Source organism: Stegodyphus dumicola, chromosome 4 (genome assembly GCF_044657685.1).
Source record: "Stegodyphus dumicola isolate Sdum_Otavi_A_Nest chromosome 4, ASM4465768v1".
NCBI lineage: Eukaryota > Metazoa > Arthropoda > Arachnida > Araneae > Eresidae > Stegodyphus > Stegodyphus dumicola.
The window spans coordinates 181,790,505-181,802,120 of record NC_140771.1 but is presented as its reverse complement, the minus strand read 5'-3'; the positions used below and the strand labels follow the sequence as shown (position 1 = coordinate 181,802,120).

Genomic DNA, 11,616 nt, shown 5'->3' with positions numbered 1-11,616 from the left:
TTGATAAAACTTTGATTCTATTTCCAATTCATTTTTATAAAGTTTCAGTTTGCTTTTGAGAAAAGTAATGCAAAATCGTTTCTCAAAACTTAATGCACCTCGTAGAGACGCCATAATTGAAATTGCGCTAAAGGAATGATTCTTTCATATTTACTCTGCGCTTGAAATCAAGGAATAATATTTAGGTTTCCAGAAACAAAATTAAGTCTCTCTACAACAACTTCCAGATATTTTACAGAGCATCTGATATGAAATAATGGAAAAATTGTTTTTTATCATTCCGAGAGGCATAACTTCAGCTTCAATACTCCTAAAACAGAGTTTATCATTATTTATTGGTAGTTATGGCACATATGACACTCAAGCGTTCGCAAATACAAGAAATAATTCAATTCCGTACGTTTACGCATACGTTTACAAATATTACGTTCGTGAAAAATAGAGGTTAGTAAAAACAACATTCATATTCATTATTCTTTAATATATAATACTTGTAAGTTTATACAATGCTTGTATGTACGCACACTGTATGGACATTCCTATAAACTTTCCAAGCATTGAATTAAAGGCTTGATTTCTTCATAGAATTCATGGTTTGGTCTCAAATTTAAGTCTCCTCTGAAGTTTTTCTGAATTCCTTCAGTGTTAGTAAAGGATTTTATTAATGACTTTATAAAGACCAATCAATTAGTTTTATTTTAAGAAACTTTCCTTTCTCTTATGATTTCAATTTCCTGCCAGAATGCAAATTTAAATTGATGATTACGCAAAATCTGAATTATAATATTTAAGTACCAGAATTCAACAGTTCGCAGTAGATTAGTTAGTTGCGAGTAGAGCGGGTTACGCCAAATACAAGTTTATGCCGCGAGCACGATTTATGCCGAGTGCTTGCAAGTAGCTCTGCAGCTGTATATTTGTGCTAGCCAATTTACTTTAGATTATATTAGTATTTAGACTCGGCTTTACTGTGCGCAGCGGATAAATCTGATTCAGAGTAAAGTAGGAACCAATCTTGTAGTTGAAATTTCCTTCACTCTGATTGTACATACCATTTTATGTTTTTATGTTACTTAGCCACAAGTGGTGGTTAGTTTGTGAGCAATGAGTGTGCGCATGTTCTATTCAGTTTAGTTGAAAGAAAAAGGTTTTTATAAATTTCGTCTGAAGTCATATGTTTTTCAAGACATAGAGAGAATTCGCGATCTCATCTTCTGTGAGTTCTACATTTTATACTCCCAAGAGAACAACTCTACAAATTCACATTAAAGAAGAGGAGATAATCTGCAGATGATGCATCCAACGAATAAAGAGAATGTTTAAGAGCTGTAACACTTTCCTTTTCCAGAAGTAACAACGGGACGACATATTGCCGTGCTGTAGAAACCAGCTATTCGACAGAATGCATCTTTACAAAATTCAAAGTTCACCATCTGTCATGTTCAACGCACCCAAGAACGCATTCTCTGTGAGTTTTTTTCCAGCAAAAAAATGTCACAAATGATCTGTACCAGAGATTAATAAAAGCAAAATTTCGGTAGTTGTGGTGATTCTTCTCCAATTTAAATCTAACATTGCTGCTTTATCTCACTATCATAAGTCAATCATCATGTTTCATCTCCACTCAAAATTTAATTGAAGAAATTTGGATTAATGTCTGACATTTGAAAAAAATTAATGATATTCATCTTTGCCCTGCTTTTGAATTCTTGGCAACAGATATTCTTTCAATCAAAGTAAACGAAGAATTGCGTAGGAATCCCGTTCGTAAGCAAATGATTAAGAAAAGCAAATTGATTAAGAAAAGTAAGTTCGAATATTATACTGTTACATGCTGTCAATTATTGTTTGCCGGTTTCATTAGAATTTGTTAAAAAAAATATGAGTCCCTAAACGTAATGGATGTACAACCTAAACGTATGCACTACAGTCTCTTATAATCAGTCTTTCTGCAAACCAGGAGGCAAATTGGGATCTTGGTTTTTATCTGGTACTGAATTTGTTCTGCCTGTCTGGGAAAAAGAAGTATTTATCAGGATCATTTCATTAAGATTATACGCATTTTTGTAACATGTCCAAATGCATAGCATGAATAACGACGAAGTTAAAAACTGAGTTATGAATTTTTCTTGATATTTACCCCACTTGTGACTCAAAGTAAAACATTTGGAACATATGTTTATGACGGTGTGAGAGTTTTATTGTTCGAATTTCGGATGTTAGAAGTGCTGATTTGTGTCTACAAATGACAACTATTTATCAGGATCATTTCATTAAGATTATACGCATTTTTGTAACATGTCCAAATGCATAGCATGAATAACAACGAAGTTAAAAACTGAGTTATGAATTTTTCTTGATATTTACATATTAAATAAAATATTTACATCTAAAAGGTTGTCCTTTTATTCTTCCAGAAGGATAATGTTTATTAGGAATTCTTAGATATCATCTAGTGGTTGTTCTTTCAATTGCAGCAAGAGGGAAATCCTATATATTTTAAAATGTATACATTCATCGCAGAATATATTGAAGAATATTATTTTCAGAAACTACATGTGTGTTAACATTCTGAAGATTCTAACATAATTTTCCAGGCATTTTTCTAAGCACGTAACATACATATCAGAAACACACACTCTCTCTCAAAATCCAGGAGCCTCAGCATCCAAACCAACTAATTTGCTTTATGGTAAGAAAAACGGAAAGAAAAAATTAACGCACAGATCTAAATCATAATAACTGATTAGTTTAAATCAATAACCATACAAATGTATAAAATAAAACATTCTTTTTATATAGGCTAATCTACAAGTATCACAAATTTAAAATATATGATACTTGTGTAATAGTATGATAAATAGTTTTTGATAATTAATTTTTCTTGATATCCATTATATATTAGCTGCGAGTCTGTAGAAATTAGAAATTTACATTTTAAAAAATACTACAGTTAATATTTTTGGTAAATTTATTATAACGTTTATACCTATAAAGCAGAATTATGGTTTAAGATGACATTTAAAAACGGTAGAAGGAACTAAGATTATTTCAGTTGATGTTGTTGTAACATGTCTTCAACGATGAATCTACGGATAGGCTACTAATAAGGAATATTGGGTGATAATGACAATTTTCATCACATTACACATTTTTTTAAATAAGTAATAAAATATTTAGGATATTTATACCCATAGTAATACCGCTGATGATCTTTTAACAATTCCGCTGAAACCTCATAGTAACACCGCTAATGGTCTTCACAGTTGACTCAAAATCATAATTCAAACGTAGTTAAAGAAATATTGAAAGAGGAGTAATATTTTCTGTAGTTAAGAGATGAATATACTAATGTGTGTTTCATCTATAATTTGTCCAAAGCCCATACTAAGGATCGACGCAACCATTATCTAGTTCCTGGCCGCATTTAAATCGTAAACTTGGTCTGATATTGCTGTCAGACTAGTGAGCTAATCAACAACAACATACTAAATTGAAATCATGAGAATGAAACATATAGAAAGTGAAATGCGTTATAATAATAAATAACTTTAAATAAAACAATGGTAAATTATTAGGTTATTTCACGAAATATTTTATGTAACTGATTATTACTTTGTGATATAGTGAAAATATTATTATCTACTGCATTGAAAATATTCCAGAAGGAAGGGTCTTCATAAATGCATTCTTCAATTTATCCTGAATTAAGTATAATAAATCTTTCGCAGCAGACCCCAGTTTTAGAAATTGCATTTAGAACATGATCTTGCACATGACCCAAAATTGTATGTAACGAAATCTTGCAGCAACATCGAAGCATTGTCTAAATTAACAACACTTTAATATAACAGAATTTTATTTTTTAAATAATTTTAATTCGGTGAAAATATCACTCGTTGCCTTAAGTATTAATAAGATGATCGTGTTATGGTGCTTTTGCTTATGAAGTCATATTATCTTTTCTAATTTAACTAAATCGTGAAATAAAATATCCGAAGATAATGAGCTTCCTTTTCTAAAAAGAAAGAAAACGTACATCCTCAAACTGGTAATCAAAATACAACAGGTTTGTAGTAAACATTTTCATTGTTTCTGCTGCCATCTGTAGTTGTATTCAGAAAACATAAGCAGGTAAAACTTTATTAGCATTTAGAAACTGAAAATAAATATTTAAATATTTTACGCTTTATTATTTTCTGTGTTATATATAAATAAAATAATCAAAATATATGTGTTGTCTGAATTTAAATTGTTATGTTTAGGATATAGCATATAGAAAGTAGTCGCGATTCAAATTTTAATGGATTTCCGAGGTTTTAGGAATATTAAATTTTTCCTGAAATGGAGTATATCATAGAATTTCTGATGCTATTTATTATTTTTAAATATCTATTCTAATTTTTAGATTTTTTTTACTTAATTAATTTTAATGCTGCTCCCTACTAAAATTTATGGGAAAATCCTGTGCAAATTTATTCGATTCTGAAAACTACTAGAATTTTGAAAGCTAAATGTTAACTACTCAGTTTTGCTAGATTCTTGATGTCGTAGTAAATGTTGCCTTCTAGAATTATATGAAGTTGCCTTCTATTGCTTTCCAATATCGATGCACAATTTCTTCGTAGAATAATTATGTTTCAAAATTTCTAAATTGTAACGTCTATTTACATGCAATATATATGTGAGATAAAATTCTAACTTTAATTTGTAATATCAATTTACGTCTCCTTTTCAATTTTGTTATTTCCCTGTTCTATCTTAAAATTAATGTAATAAATCCGATTTTCGTGGTTAGGAAAGCAGTTCTTGTCATATATAGCTTATGTGTGAAGGTATGTATTACCACATTGCACTGTTGTATCTCCTTTGCGTACAGGGACTCTACTTCCCGAGATCAGCATCAGCCGACCTATAAAGTGGATAAACTCTGATAATTCAACCTTTTTTCGATTCCAGGCGAATAGGCTGGCTGCTTAGGCGTTTTTCTGGTTTTTCCCCACGTACAATATGAGCCAGTTTCCCTGAAAACGGCCTTGACAAAGATTTCCGTTACTTTAGGTAGATAGCTCTTGACTGTTTTATACATAATCGAATAAGCCAGTAAACCAAACTCTGAGCTTCTCTGGATTCTTAAGTCAGCGAGTTCTGTTTTGTTTTTATAATCCAATTGTTCCTTCTACAAAAATATTGTTACGAAATGTCCACGCGCAGTAAGATAGCTTCCCCACAAAGGACATTTGACAACAAAATTGGCGATATGCCATGGACTGATGGAGAACCTTCTAGAAGGAATTCTTACCGGTTTAGCCGAGAATCGAACACAAGCCGAAAGCTATATAAACCCTGCTGGTCCGCAGTTAGTTAGCGTGTGTCTCGAGCTAGTCAGTCCTTGCGGAGTCGATCGAGTTGACAGCCGGGCAGCGAGTGCCGAGTGTGTCGTCGAGTGCATCGAAAGAGTCTCTTAGTGTATTGCGATTAGTGCATCGTCGAGAGAGTGTGTTGAACTCCGGGAAGGACTGAACCGAAGTGTCGGGAGCTGTGTTCTGTGTGTCGTTGAGTGCATCACGAGTTGTAGCGTGGAGAGTTCCGAGAACGAGGAAGCTGAGTCGGGAACTGTACTCTGGTGCTTTGCAGTGAAGTTGCCTTAACCGTTATAGCCTGATAGTGTGAAGGCTGTGGCGCTGATTGTGTCAGCGTGTTTACAAAAATACGTTCCAATTTATTCGTCACTTTTCCAGTAAATTATGATCATGAATGTTAACTAATATGAATGCAGGGTTGGAAAATATCTAACCATATCTTTTGTAAAACGCACATATAACCGACATTATTAAAAAAAGTAAAATATGATTTTAGTTATTAAATTTCACTGTCTTAATGCCGAGCGGGGACCACCAGCGGCCGAGCGGTAAAGACGCTGAACACTGGTAGTTCGAATCCCGCGAACGGGCTGGCTGCATGGGAGTTTTCGTGGTTTTTCCCATCTGTAACATGTATACGAGCCAGTTTCCCTCAGAAAGTCCTCCACGAAGGCCTCCCTTTCTTTAGGCAGATAGCCCTCGTGTGCCATAGTTGAATAATCCAATCCAATCCTTAATGCTGAGCAAATTTAAAATTTGATCGATAGTTAATGATAAAAGAAACTTTCAGAGGTAAAACAAAATATTTTTATAAGATAATTGATTAGAAAAGTATGTTTTACATCAAAAGAATAGAAAACAATAATAATGCGAGTGTTGCAACATACAGCCAATAGCTTTTTTTACCAAAGAATAGTAATGTTTTCATATCTTCCATCTTTAATTTGTCAAACGGAAGAAAATAAGTTTAACAATAATATCAGTTTTACTTCTTTGTACAAAGTAAAAAGGAAGCATTGTAATCGCGAAACATTTCGGGTGTCATATTCCAACGAAAATATCCATTTTGACCGCTATCGAATGCAATTTAATGATGTTTTTGCGTGACATTCGAACGAAAGGGCAGAATAAAGGACTTCCTCCCCCAAAAAAATATAAAACTGGTTTAAAATGAAATTTGAAGAGAACTTTTCGTGGCGTCTGTGCGTACACGTACGTACGTATCTCGCATAACTCGAAAGGAATAGCCTTAGAACGTTGAAATTTTGTATTTGTGTCTGCTATAACATGCAGAAGTGCACCTCCCTTTTCGGTTGCACTGAAAGTTTATATATATATATATATATATATATATATCCACTCTGTTACTCCGATAGGTGAGCTCAGTTTATTTATTTTTATATGCTTGTAAATTGTGCATTTTTTGCTTTAAAATGATACATTTATGTTGTTCTTATCTTCCGGTTAAGGTTTTTATGCCTTTATTTTGTGCATTTTTTGCTTTAAAATGATACATTTATGTTGTTCTTATCTTCCGGTTAAGGTTTTTATGCCTTTATTTTAATTACATGTTATAGTTGTAGAATTGTCAAGAACTTAAAAGTTGTTTAAGTGCGGATATACCTAATTTTTTTTTTTTTTTTTTACTATAGCAGCCATATTTGTTCACATTTGAAACTTAGCAGAATAGTGGATTTCTTGATAATGTAGAGAAACTAAGCTTCGCAACAACAAAATAACGTCTTCTTCTATTGTTGCGAATTAAATTATGCTTAATCCATTTTGCAGTTATCATTTAAATTATGAAATTATTCCATATATTGACTCAGAGTCCACAACAAATTAAATCAGTTTCTACGCTCCAGTGTCTTTTGGCCGAGTGAGATCAAACGTAAACTTTCCGTTTTGTGCACCGAAAAATCTGTCTTCTTGAACGCTGGTCGAATTGCTTATTTGTGCGTAGAAACTGTAATTTTAATTTAAATTTTTTAAAAAAATTTTAACTGTATTTTGTATTTTATGTTTTTCTATATCTTTAAATTTTTAATGAAGATATTTTGTGTTTTTATTATTTTTGCCTTGCCGCGAAGTGAGAACAGAATTAAGTGATTGAGAAATAAATCTCTAATGAAATTTGACGAAATAAGTTTTTCATATTAGCAGAAAATACTGTCGCCAGTTTGCTTGGAACACAGGAGAATGTTTACGAGTAGCGCATGCGTATTATGTAAGCAGCGCTAAATCGTCTATGAAAAACTTACTTATTATTTGTTTAATTTCTTTTATACATGGTTTTAGATTTATTATAGGAATTGAATAGAACGTGTGGTAAAGATTAGATAATTCTTCAGATAATATAATTTTTTTTAATTGAGATATAAAATGATTCGGATATAACGCTGTTAAGTAAACCTAGCGTCACAGTATCGCTATGGTAAAAAACATAAATTGAATTTTAAAAAGCGCATTTATTCTCTTGTGATTTATACGCTATCGAGGAAGTAGATTCAATTCAATTCAATACGTTTTATGTGAAATGCAGGAAAAAAGCTTATAGTTTAATATTCCGTACAAGGAAATCATGTGTTGTATACTTCAGATTTTTTACTTCTTTGTATGAAGTAAAAAAAGCATTGTAATCATGAAAATTCGGATTATCATATTTCAAGGAGAATATCCATGTTGACCGCTATCGAATGCAATTTAAAGATGTTTTTGAGTGACATCTCTGTACAATAGGACAGAATAAAGGACTCTTTTTCCACAAACGAATTATAAAACTGATTTAAAATGGATTCAGAAGAGATTTTTTCTTGGCGTCTGTACGTATAGGTACGTATGTACGTACATATGTATAAATGTAGCTTGCATAACTTAAAAACGAATAACCTCAGAACGTTGAAGTTTTGCATATAGGACTGCTATAACATGCACTTGTACACCTCCTTTTTTGGTTGCAATTGGCTTCGTCAAAAGTATGTATATATATATATGCATACTTTACTCACTCTGTTACTCGGCTCTTATATTTTGGTAAATTGTGCATTTTCTGCTTTAAAAAGGATTGAATTATGTTGATCTTATCTTTCAGTTAAGGTTTTTATGCTTTAGTTAATCTGGATAGTTCTAGAATTATCAACAATTTAAAATTTGTTTAAATGCTTCTAAGCCTAGTTTGTCTTATAATAGCAGCTATATTTGTTTACATTTGAAATTTAGCAGAATAGAGAATTAAGTCTTTCTGCACCTTCAGTGTCTTTTCGTCGAGTGGGTCCAAAAGGAAACTTTTAGTTTTGTGCCTATTTTCCTACTGGCCGAATCGCTTGTTTTAGCGTAGAAACTGTAATTTTAATTGTAAAAACTTCCTTTTAATTGGTTTAACTGTATTTGGTGTTTTTGTTTTTGTTTTAATTTTTAATGAAGATATTTTGAGTTTGTATGTATTTTTGCCTTTCCGCGAGTTGAGAACTGAATTAATTGAATGAGAAATATATTTCCAATGAAATTCGAGAAAATAAGTTTAAATGGAATACAAGGAAAATGCGTATAATTTAATATTCGGTACAAGGAAGTGATGTGGTGTATACATCAGAATTTTTTATTCGGTTATAATAACTTTCTTTAATTTTTTCGCTCCAAAAAATCAGCATTCAGTTTGCTTATCTCAAGATATCTCATTGATTAACATATCGGTGATAACTTATATAAAAAACACAATTTTAATATACTTTTTTTCTTATAGAAAAGGGTAATTTTGATTTGTTATTTGTTTTTTGTAATAGCGTTGATCAGAACTTCTTCCAGGCATTACAAAATTTAATTGCCATTTTGTGCGATAGTATCCGGTTTCTGTATTCCATAAACCACATTGCAAAGTTGCCCCATATATTGCCATATGCAATTCTGGTTGGCGAATCTCAGATAGAACAAAACGTCTATATTTTCTGCCTTGTGTATTGATGTCTTCACTTTTAAGTCCACGTTTTCGCAAGTTCTTATTACAGAAATTCAAAAAATTTTTCAGTCGTACGAACCGACCATTACTCCTCATAGAGAACAAAATTAACGAATTTGTAATTATCATCTCAACAGAATGCCAAAATATACATAGCCACCAACTTTGGATTTTTCTGCTAACTTCGTACGAAAGTTTTGGCCTATCAGCTTTACCTACATGTCCCATAATTTCACAGTAATCTGTTGCTAAGACAAAAATCGACTTCTGATTTGGTTTCATCCTTTACTGTTGTAGTCTCCTCTGGATTGTGAAATTTTGAGAGAAAAGAGATTCTCTTCTTGTCCATTCATTTCATGCTTAGGAGTCTGTCGTCACTCATCCTCCAATCTCCTCCAATCAAGTCTTCATTTTTACATAAAATCAAAAAATATCTTAACTGATGAGAATGGATAAATCAAAGTCATATAAAACATCGCACGCAGGGCTGAAATATTGAGAAAATAATTAGTATTGTTTGCACAAAATACACATAAGCAAGTTTATGGAAAAGGGGTATCACACCAAGAAAATGTCAATATTGACGGAACGTTGCATTTTAGTCTTAAATTTCTACTATGCGCCGAGAGATGGCGTCCTATGCTACTTATTTATGCATTTTGCTGCGAAAGGAAACCACTAGCTTACATTCTATAGAATTTTGCATGAGTACTTTCTGTGTTAGATCACAGGGAGCGAAAGGGTTAGACAATATTTGATAATATCAGAACCTCATTTTATATGCGTTAAACTGAAACAACTTGAAAGCCACTACAGAAAAAATAGAAGTATTCAAATGATTTCGGAAATTAAATTATTTCTGGAAACGGAACCGACATTTAATTTTACGATTCCATGTCTTTCACAATATGAAAATGTTATAAAGGTACCGAAACTAAATTTTGCTTTTCTGTAAACCAATTTAGAGAATAGTTTATTATCAATATTACGTCACAGTTTTGAGACAAATGTATTCCTTTCACGAACGATTTCTGTAATTCATTACGCCTCAAAGGTTTGAATTTAGTAAAATTTTATTTGAAGTCTCATTCCTTCAAAAGTTTTTAACTAAATCGAATGTAACCTATTTTATACTGTACTCTACCCATAGGTCTATTGATGTTATAGTTACATACAGAAAATATTCTCCGAGACTGAAATTCAATACATTCTGCAATAAATATGAGCAAAATAATAACATTTACAGACATTCATTTTTACTTCTTCTTGCAGTGCAAAAATGTTTAAAACTATATTATGTTTTTAAAATTAGTTATTTACAAACCAATTAGCAGTATATTTTCAAATATTTTCCTTTAAACAATATTTCAGTAGAAAAATTTATTTCCATGCAATGCAGTAAGACCCTAAATGACGTATAATGAAAATATAGCTGCATTAAAATCATTTTAAATTATGTGAGGAAAATGGAAATAAGTCATAAAGAACACTATATAACTAACCTTTCCTATTCTACGCATTTTCTGCATATTGTCAATAATTCCACTACACGAGTCTAATTTATCATATCTCTGCTTCACTGAGTCAAAATTATGAAGTAATAACAGAATCCGCACATGCAGTTCAAAGACCTTGTTGTGCTTGTCAGGCGATAGTGGAGAATTCGGTTACGACTCCCTTTCCGGTTGTTGGTTTTTCCCATTTGAATGGAGAAATTTCCGGCACATTCCTGTGCTCCTTGGCTTAATATATAGATCATCTATAGAAATCTTATAATTACTGTGTAGAGATAATGAATTTATGTCGTTTCATTAGTTAATATGTGGAAAAAGATAACTGTACAATAACTTGATTTTACAATGTATTGCGTGTCACTGACTTTTTTTTATTTGTTTGTTTGCTTTAAAACACGTATAATATCTCACAAAGAAATCAGACACAGAAGCTTTTGATAAAAATAATCCCATTAAATGATTAAAATACATTTGACAAAGTATTTATATGCATTAAAATATTAAAAAAGAATCCAAAAAGTGTTGGCATCTTGCATCTAATTTTGTAAACATTTACAAATATATAAAAAAATTAATATAATAAATAACATAATAAGCATTGAAATAAAAGTGTTCAGACACTTACTGTGTCATGAAATAAAATCAAACATTTTACCATTATCATTATCTTTGAAAATATGATTTATTCAAATGTTAAAGATACAGTAAGGTCCCGCAAATTCGACTCCCGATATCTGGACATTCCCACATAAATCGACAACATTTTAGGAACTTTTTAAAGATA

General features: G+C 31.6%; 1 long non-coding RNA gene across 1 annotated transcript; it reads right to left on the bottom strand.

Moving 5' to 3' along the window:
• Positions 1-8,893: 8,893 nt before the first annotated feature.
• Positions 8,894-10,979, bottom strand: LOC146997765 (uncharacterized). The gene is made up of 2 exons (XR_015040530.1): positions 10,821-10,979; positions 8,894-9,805 (listed from the first exon to the last, which is right to left on the bottom strand). It is a non-coding gene; the product is annotated as an uncharacterized LOC146997765 (long non-coding RNA).
• Between the last annotated feature and the right edge of the window lie 637 nt (positions 10,980-11,616).